The sequence below is a fragment of the Oncorhynchus clarkii genome, chromosome 23, assembly GCF_045791955.1.
Source record: "Oncorhynchus clarkii lewisi isolate Uvic-CL-2024 chromosome 23, UVic_Ocla_1.0, whole genome shotgun sequence".
Lineage (NCBI taxonomy): Eukaryota > Metazoa > Chordata > Actinopteri > Salmoniformes > Salmonidae > Oncorhynchus > Oncorhynchus clarkii.
The window spans coordinates 18,248,941-18,257,170 of record NC_092169.1 but is presented as its reverse complement, the minus strand read 5'-3'; the positions used below and the strand labels follow the sequence as shown (position 1 = coordinate 18,257,170).

The 8,230-nt window shown below is 40.8% G+C and overlaps 1 pseudogene; it reads left to right on the top strand.

The window, feature by feature from the left end:
* The first annotated feature begins 338 nt into the window (after positions 1-338).
* Positions 339-6,794, top strand: LOC139381254 (probable E3 ubiquitin-protein ligase HECTD2; annotated as a pseudogene).
* The last annotated feature ends 1,436 nt before the right edge of the window (positions 6,795-8,230 follow it).

Below are 8,230 nucleotides of genomic sequence, written 5' to 3'. Positions count from 1 at the left end.
TGTTGGAGAGTGTCCATGTGGTTAGGCTGTATTTTATCTTCACAGTACCCCTAGCCTGTTTCCTTAGGCCAAATCCTGATTTGGTTCAATTTCTTAGAAGTAGATTTTTGTTCACCATTTGTTTGTTTTTGTAACTCAATTTTGCCAACATTATTTATCCTAACCACTGCTACTACCACTACCATTATTTAGTGAATAATAAAAAATAAGCACTTTTATCCTTTGCCTCCTGACCTCCTGAAAACAGTTTCACAGACTTGGATTTGGAAAAGGTCTCACTCAATTCATAGCCTTTCATGGATCTGTCACTGTGGTCTCTGTAGTCAACATTCAAGTCTATGGCTGTAAGTCTCTAGTGACATCAGCTCTCTTGGCCGTGTTTGATTGGATCCACCCTGATTGCATGTTTACACTGTACGTTGTTTTCCGTTTTCCTCCCATGATGGTGTCATCTTCTTTTGACATTGTTTGACGCTTGGAGCCAAGCAGGCCTTTCCCTACCTCAGCACATTCATCTCCTCCCTGAACCAGAGGAGGGAGACGGGAGGCAATGGCAGCTTGGGCATACACCTGGGTCTACCAGGAGGAAGACATGGTGAGTTAACAACACTGGACAGACACACACCCATACTGAAAACACATGTATTATAATACACATTCAGTTTATTAGGTACAGCACGGTGTTCAAGAAAATGGATCACTCATAGAGAAAGTGAGTTGTGTGGCCATGGCTTGCTATAGGAAGCAGGCAGATAGGCATTGAAGCATTCAGTTACTCTTTGATTGAACGTTAGAATGGGAAAAACAAATGACCTGAGCGACTTTGAGTGTGGTTTGATCGTCGGTGCCAGGCGAGCCGGATCCAGTATCTCAGAAACGCCCGCACACCAGAGCTTTTCACACACGGCAGTGTCTATGGTTTACCAATAATGGTGAGACAAACAAAAAACCTCCAGTCAGTGGCAGTCCAGTGGGCGAAAACAGCTCGTTGAGAGATCAAAGGTGAATAGCAAGATTCGTGCAAGCTAACAGGCTGGTCACAAACAGACAAATAATGTCGCAGTGCAATAGTGGTGTGTAGAACAGCATCTCAGAATGAACAACTTTTCCATCCTTGTCACGGATGGGCTATTGCAGCAAACGGCCACACCGGGATCCACTCCTATCAGCTAAAAAAAAGAAGAGGCGGGTCCAGTGGGCACACAATCACCAACACTGAAAAACATTGACTGGAACATTACAGCGTGTTCAGTTTACTTGAGTGGCCTGCGCAGTCCCCAGACCTCAACCCAAAAGAGCATCTTTGGGATGAGATGGAACAGGCTGTTTGCAGAGTGTACCACCGTTCAATCTGCAGCAACTGCGTGATTCCATCACGTCAACAAGGACCAACATCCCTGTGGAATGTTTCTGACACCTTGTAGAATTCCCCAAAGAATTCGGGGTGTTCTGGAGGCAAAGGGGGATCCGACTCGGTACGACATGGGTGTACCTATACAGTACCAGTCAAAAGTTTGGGCACACCTACTCATTCAAGGGTGTTTCTTTATTTTCACTATGTTTACATCAAAACTATTAAATAACACATATGGAATCATGTAGAAACCAAAAAAAAGTGTTAAACGAATGAAAATACATTTTATATTTAAGATGCTTCAAAGTAGGCACCCTTTGCCTTAATGACAGCTTTGTACACTCTTGGCATTCTCTCAACCAGCTTCACCTGGAATGCTTTTCCAACAGTCTTGGAGTTTCAGTCCAACTTATCCCAAACCAACTCAATTGGGTTGAGGTCGGGTGATTGTGGAGGCCAGGTCATCTGCTACAGCACTCCATCACTCTCCTTCTTGGTCAAATAGCCCTTACACAGCCTGGACGTGTGTTGTGTCTTTGTCCTGTTGAAAAACAAATGACAGTCCCACTAAGCGCAAACCAGGTGGGATGGCGTATCGCTGCAGAATACTATGGTAGCCATGCTGGTTAAGTGTGAATTCTAAATAAATCACAGACAGTGTCACCAGCAAAGCACCCCCACACAATCACACCTCCTCCTTCATGCTTTACGGTGGGAACCACACATGTGGAGATAATCCGTTCACCCACACCGCATCTCACGAAGAAACAGCGATTGGAACCAAAAATCTCAAATTTGTACACCAGACCAAAGGACAAATTTCCACTGGTCTAATGTCCATTGCTCATGTTTCTTGCCCCAAGCAAGTTTTTTCTTGTTATCGGTGTCCTTTAGTAGTGGTTTATTTGCAACAATTCAACCATGAAGGCCTGATTCCCACAGTCTCCTCTGAACAGTTGATGTTGAGATGTGTCTGTTACTTGAATTCCGTGAAGCATTTATTTGGGCTGCAATTTCTTAGGCTGGTAACTCTAACAAACTTATCCTCTGCAGCAGAGGTAACTCTGGGTCTTCCTTTCCTGTGGAGGTCCTCAGGAGTGCCAGTTTTTTTATCATAGCACTTGATGGTTTTTGCAACTAAACTTGAAGAAACTTTAAAAGTTCTTGAAATGTTCTGTATTGACTGACCTTCACGTCTTAAAGTAATGATGGACTGTCATTTCTCTTTGCTTATTTGAGCTGTTCTTGCCATAATATGGACTTGGTATTTTACCAAATAGGGATATCTTCTGTACACCACCCCTACCTTGTCACAACACAACTGATTGGCTCAAACATTTTAATAAGGAAATTCCACAAATTAACTTTTAACAAGGCACACCTGTTAATTGAAATGCATTCCAGGTGACTACCTCATGAAGCTGCTTGAGAGAATGACAAGATTGTGCAGAGCTGTCATTAAGTCAGAGGATGGCTACTTTGAGGAATCTCAAATTTAAAATACACTTTCTTGGTTAGTACTTCATTTCATGTGTTTTTTTTTCATAGCTTTGATGTCTTCACTATTATTCCACAATGTAGAAAATAGTAAAAATCTAGAAAAACCCCAGATTAAGTATGTGTCCAAACATTTGACTGGTATTGTATATATTAATAAAATACAAATTAGAAAAAATATTTTCTTCACATAAATAGTGCACTGGGTCTTTGCTAGTACCTTATTAACTGACGGATATAGCCGTCTGTAGCGTTGGGGAGAAATGTTTATCCCAATCGTTGCATTGATTCTCTTAATGGGTAGAGCCTGTTAGATCGTGAAAAAGATGGGTAGAGTCAAAGTGTGTCCACACTTAACGGAAGGTCAGCGGGGGTCAACTGAATGTCGCATGGTATGCGTTCGCCGTAAAGCCTTTTTATCTGCATGTTGAACGAGTGGAACGGTAGATTACTGAATCAAACGCGCCAACTAACTGACTTTTTTGGGATATAAAGGACTTTACAGACTGATTGGGTTGTGGTTAAAACCTCTTTGGGCTAGGTGGGTAGAGACAATGTGGGAGACATGCTAGCGTCCCACCTAGCCCAACATCCGGTGAAATTGCAGAGCGCGAAATTCAAAATACAAAAATCGTAATATTAAACATTAATGAAAAGACATGTGTTGTACATTGTTTAAAAGCTTAACTTCTTGTTAATACAACCGCGTTGTCCGATTTCAAAAAGGCTTTACGGCGAACGCATACCATGCGATTATCTAAGGACAGCTCCCCGCCGACAAAAGGACTAAAACATTTTTCAAACCAGCAGAGGCATCACAAAAATCAGAAATAGCGATAAAATAAATCACTTACCTTTGAAGATCTTCCTCTGCTTGCAATCCCAAGGGTCCCAGCTACACAACAAATTGTTGTTTTGTTCAATAAAGTCCTTTATATCCCCAAAAAGTCAGTTTAGTTGGCGCGTTTGATTCAGTAATCTACCGTTCCACTCGTTCAACATGCAGACAAAAGAATCCCAAAAGTTACTGGAAAAACTTCATCCAAAAAAGTCAAACAACATTTCTAGTCAATCAGGTACCCTAATATGTAAATAAACGATACAATTTTAGACGGAATGTAGTATGTTCAAATAAATAAATAAATAACGTGCAAGACTAGAGTCCTAATGAGAGACACCTTGAAAAAGTACAGCTACTTGCTCATTTTTTTAAAAACAAGCCTGAAACTCTTTCTAAAGATTGTTGACATCTAGTGGAAGCCATGGGAACTGCAATCTGGGAGGAATTATTTTGAATATCCCATAGACAAGCATTGGAATGGCCTGTGACCTCAACAAAATAAAAAGATTCCGGATGAATTCTCCTCTGATTTTTGCCTGCCATATCAGTTCTGTTATACTCACAGACATTATTTTAACAGTTTTAGAAACCTCAGAGTGTTTTCTATCCAATGCTACCAATTATATGCATATCCTAGCTTCTGAGTAACAGGCAGTTTACTTTGGGCACGTCAGGTATCCGAACCTCCGAATACTGCCCCCTAGCCCAAAGAGGTGTTAATGGCTTGGTTTTCTTAATCTGAACAAGTCGCAGTCTGAGGATCTCGCTATCAAAGCCTTGTGAATCATGTGCATTGTGGAACCACTGTATGTATCCCATCTGTGTCTTTGCAAGCAGTGAAAAAACAATTTACTTATCTGCCACAATACACATTAGTCGTATGTATTATACTCTATGTATAGAGAACTATGTGTGTCTTTTGTAATTTCCCGAGGAGGGAGCTACCTTCTATTTTCTGGAATGTGATGCAGAAACAGAGGTTCTCCATCGACACACTTCCCCCCGAGGTGAAGGCCCCGTTCCCCTCTGACCCTATCATCCCTCTCCTCACTAAAACCACCAAAGAGTTCCAGTGAGTAACACCTCTCCCAATTAGCTACATTATGACCTTCCTTTGACCTTGTGTAACAGTGAGTAGCCTACCTTAATCCCCTCTTATGATCACCATGACCTTTGATTTGCTAAGACAATGATCTATTGATGTATTCTTTCCACGGTGTTGCAGGGAAGACATATAGAGCGAGCCACAATCTCAGGGGACTGGAGGGATGTGTGGGATTTCTACCTGACTACCTTTGACTAATGGCTTTTCAAATTATTCATGTTGTCTTTTTGTTTTATGTTGTGGCTATTCCCAAAGATACATTACTAATTTCATAATATTCTAAATCCTTTGGTTTACATTAGTTCCATTTCTTAAATTATTGATATTTGCAGCACCTGTTTCTCTATTGTGAATTCTCTTAAGATGGAAAGCATACAGAACAGCACGTACTCGTTCTGGAAAGTGTTATTAATGAGGAAACCAACAGTGCGTAATGTAAGAGTAAAAAAAGTGTAATCCATACTGCTCATAACGGTGCAAGCCTTGTTTTTTTTGGCGTCATAAGAGAATAGTTCAACACACACACATATGTTCTCCCTGCCAAACAAGTCCAGGGTTTGGCACTAGCAGGTGCCCTTTGTGAGAAAACAATTAGAGTTGTCGTTAAAATGCCCTTAAATAAAACCATATAAGAGCGGGAAACCCTCTTTTCCTCCTATCTTAGAAGCTAATGGCCCATTTAACACAATAGAGGATTCTGGAGTCAACTCAAAATGTGTGAATGCTGTTTTCGATGCTTTACTCTGCACTGTAAGTATATGTAAGTACATGTAAGTACATGACATTTCTAGGGAAAAAAAATAAACAAATCAAATCGTATTCAGAATTTTTTCCCTGAAAGTTCTTTCTGAAACTAGCAGCATTTGGGTCATATTCACCCGATGTAAAGGTTAACTCATGTTTGTTTATGTTCTTTTAGACCCAAGACATCCAGAAAAAAGTGTTGAAGGGAATCATTAGCAGCTTATTGAGAGAATGGAAAGGGTGAGTGCTGTATTCAATTTACACCTCTACTACCATGAATTGTTAATATGATAACTGTTGCTACACTGCAGCAACTGTTTACCATACATACAGCATTGCTTATGTGTACTTAAAGTTAGACCACCCAAAAACTATATTTTGGTATTTGTTATGTTAGTCCATTGTTGATATAGTCCCAAAATGTTTTGCATGTCAGAAATCAAGTTTTCAAGATATATGAAAGTATCTTGAAAAATTGATCGCTGACATGCAAAACATTTTGGGACTATATCATCTATGGACTAATGAAACAAATACCAAAAGATCGGTTTTGGGTAGAGGTTTCCGTTAAGGACAATCATACAAATTAAATTAAGTCCAAAGTTATTCGTCACACGCTTCGTAAGCAACAGGTGTCGACTAACAGTGAAATGTTTACCGCCCTTCCCAACAATGCAGAAAGAAAGAAAATAGAGAAATAATAGAAAAGCATTAATAGATAAACATGAGTAATGACAACACAAGGGGTACCAGTACTGAGTCAATGTGCAGGGGTACGAGGTAAATGAGGTAGATATGTATATATAATTAGGAACAAAGTGACAATAAACAGTAGCAGCAGCGTATGTGATGAGTTAAAAAAGTTAGTGCAAAAAGGGTCAAAGCAGATAGTTAAATAGTTTACCAAATAGCTACCCAGACTATTTAGCAGTCTTATGGCTTGGGGGTAGAAGCTGTTCCGGGTCCTGTTGGTTCCAGACTTGGTGCATCGATACTGCTTGGCATGCGGTAGCAGAGAGAACAGTCTATGACTTGATTGGCTGGAGTCTTTGACAATTTTTAGGGCCTTCCTCTGACACAGCCTCATGGAGAGGTCCTGGCGCCTAATAGAGAGGTCCTGGATTGCAGGGAGCTCGGCCCCAGTGATGTACTGTACAGTGCGCACTACCCTGTGTAGCGCCTTGCGGTCGGATGCCAAGCACTTGCCATACCAATCAGCGATGCAGCCAGTCGAGATGCTCTCAATAGTGTAGCTGTGTAACTTTTTGAGGATATGAAGGTCCACGCCAAATCTTTTCTGCTTCCTGATGGAAGAGGTTTTGTCATGTCCTAATCACGACTGTGTTGGTGTGTTTGGACCACGATAGATCCTTAGTGATGTGGACAGCGAGCAAATTTAAGCTCTCGACCCACTCCACTACAGCCCCGTCGATGTGAATGGGGGCGTGCTCGACCCTCTGTTTCCTGTAGTTCACGATCAGCTCCTTTGTCTTTCTGATGTGGTATGCAAATTGGAGTGGGTCCAGGGGACTGGGATGATGATGTTAATGTGAGCCATGAGCCTTTCAAAGCATATAACGGTGGGGTGATAGTAATTTAGAAAGGTTACCTTGTCATTCTTGGGCACAGGGACTATAGTAGTCTGCTTGAAACATGTAGGTATTACAGACTGGATCAGGGAGAGGTTGAAAATGTCAGTGACGACACTTACCACTTAGTCAGTACATGCTCAGAGTACGCGTCCTTGTAATATTTAGGCATCTAATTAAATACAATTTTTTAAAACATTTTTGCCATTTTTCATTGTCACATTGTGCCAGTTTGGGGTGGTCTAAATAATTAAATATAATGTCTCATTTGGCTGACTGTATACATTTTAATTTCCTCCTTTCACTGAAAACACAACAAATAGTTATGATGTTCAAGATGTTCAAGTCCAAGCTCTCGATGAGCTACTCAAGGACATTCAGAGACTTGTCCCGAAGCCACTCCTGCGCTGTCTTGGCTGTGTGCTTAGGGTCATTGTCCTGTTGTAAGGTGAACTTTTGCCCCAGTCTGAAATCCTGAGCGCTCTAGAGGTTTTTATCAAGGATCTCACTGTACTTTGCTCCATTCATCTTTTCCCTCGATCCTGGCTATTCTCCCAGTCCCTGCCTCTGAAAAACTGGGCTCTAAGAAGAGTCTTGGTGGTTCCAAACTTCTACCATGTAAGAATGATCGAGGCCACTGTATATTTGGGAACCTTCAATGCTGCAGAATTTTTTTCTGACCCTTCCCCAGATCTGTGAACACAATCCTGTCTCGGAGCTCTACGGCCATTTCCTTTGACCTGATGGCTTGGCTTTATCTCTGATATACACTGTCAACTGTGGAACCTTAAATAGACAGGTTTGTGCCTATCCAAATTATGTCCACTTAATTGAATTTACCACAGGTGGACTCCAATCAAGTTGTAGAAACATCACAAGGATGATCAATGGAAACAAGATGCATATGAGTTCAATTTAGAGTCTCATAGCAAAGGGTCTGAAAACTTATGTAAATAAGGTATCTGTTTTTTTATTTTTAATACTTTTGCAAAAATGTCAAAACATCTGTTTTTGTTTTGTCGTTATGGAACATTGTGTGTAGATTGATGAGGATAACAATTAATTTAATACATTTTAGAATAGGACTGTAACGTAACAAA